At 36.6% G+C, this 1819-nt stretch overlaps 1 non-coding gene across 1 annotated transcript; it reads right to left on the bottom strand.

The window, feature by feature from the left end:
• Positions 1 to 1058: 1058 nt before the first annotated feature.
• LOC123643077 lies at positions 1059 to 1164 on the bottom strand. Its single transcript, XR_006736649.1, has one exon. It is a non-coding gene; the product is annotated as a U6 spliceosomal RNA (small nuclear RNA).
• Between the last annotated feature and the right edge of the window lie 655 nt (positions 1165 to 1819).

Here is a 1819-nt window from a genome sequence, read left to right on the forward strand (position 1 = left end):
AGCACTGGGCAGCCAGCCCAGCCCTGGAGCCTGGAAATGGGCCAAATTATTGACAGATCAGCTTCATTCATCCCTAGCAGAGCTCCCGTTGGAGGCTGATCTGGCCCTATTGGCTTGCAGGGCAGACTTTCCACTCCATCTGGACTGTGATGCCAGAGTGTGGGAGCCAGCACGGCCTGGGGACAGGTGGGTGTCTCTGGTTCTGACACCATCTCTCTTCTTCTTATCATTTATCTCGTTAACCTAAGGTACAGGAAAAGAGGATGGTGCTTGATTTTTTTCCCTTTACTTACCGGTTTTTAAAATTTTTAGTTGGTTTGATATCAGCCTTAAATGGTCACTATGTATTAATACTTTGTAGTTTTTTAATTGTTTTAGCATGATTAAGCAATCATGGATTTAAACCTAGCTTATGTGTTTCAATTCACTGCAGTTATCAGTGCTAAAACTATTTCATCTTTGTCTAGAGATCCTTCCTCAGGTTGGTTCCAGAGTCCTTTCGACAAAACATTAGTCATTGATCACTTCCTTGCTATCTGTGTTGACAATGTGTTCAGGCTATTTTTAATTATTCCTAGATCAGGAATCAATCTTTTACCTAAAATAATCTGGTTGTTTTAATGATGTTCACTGTTTCTAGTCTCTAGGCCTTTCCAGTGTTTAGAGCTAGGTGATACGGAAATTTTGAAGGTCCAATACATTAGGAGTTTATACGGACAATTCCTATTTAAATTTCACTTAACCTCTTCAATCCTGCATCTATAGCTTCTTTTGCCTCTGCCCCAAATTTCCCAACTCTCAATGATATGGATAGAATTGATTATTTGCTTTTTATTAAAATACAATGAAATAGTTACATGTAAATAGTATCATCACCAACAAAAATGCTAACAGAGTAAAGTTTAAGGTAAGTTCCCAGTTATGTTTGTACTTGCAGTGTAGCCTGTAGGCATGTGGAGTCACAGTGCTCTGTTTTAAAGCCACCTTAACACTTTGTCTTCTTGGTGCTTTCTGGATACAAGATCATGTCGGCAAACAGGGACTATCTGACCTCCTCTGAAAATATGGAGTGCTTCGTGAATCTGAGTGCCGTCCTTGCACAGGGGCCAAGCTGATCTTCTGCTATTGTTCCAATTTTAGCATAAGTGCTGCCGAAGTCAGCACTGTTTATCTTATTATTGAGTTAGGAGAACTCTGTGTGTATTCCGGACATAGCCTTTATAAGATTTATGTATTATAAATAACTTTTCATTATTCTGTGATTTGGCATTTTGATTTCTTAACAGTCTTTAGCACATTAACTGCCATCAGAGCTGTACTTAACTCACTCTAGTTTTGACCCCGGGGCCACGTGAAGCATATGTAAAAAATCTTACTCGTTGATGTTCTTATTATTACAATTAATATTGACAATTTAATTCTAAAATGTGGATTAAATGAATAGAAGTTAATACATTTCATTTTTCTATTTATGTTTACCTTTAAATTACACTTGAAGTATTTATTTTATTTTCATAATAAAACACTGTGGCCCCAAGGAAAAGTTTCTGATTTTTTTATGTGTGTGGCAGTCAATGTGTTAAAAGAGGAAAAGTCTTTATTTTTGTTAAATATCAAGATATCAAAGGTTTATTTTGTAGTTTGTGATATACAAAGGTCTCAAAGATTTTCTTCTTTATTTTCCTCTAGGAGTTTTATAGTTTCAACATTTTCATTTAGAGCTAGAATCCGTTTCAAGTTCATTGTTGGGTATGGTGTGGGTGAAGGATAAATATATATGGACCTATTTCTGCTCTCTCTTTCCTGCTAAGTGATCTGT

Source organism: Lemur catta, chromosome 7 (assembly GCF_020740605.2).
Source record: "Lemur catta isolate mLemCat1 chromosome 7, mLemCat1.pri, whole genome shotgun sequence".
Classification (NCBI taxonomy): Eukaryota; Metazoa; Chordata; class Mammalia; order Primates; family Lemuridae; genus Lemur; species Lemur catta.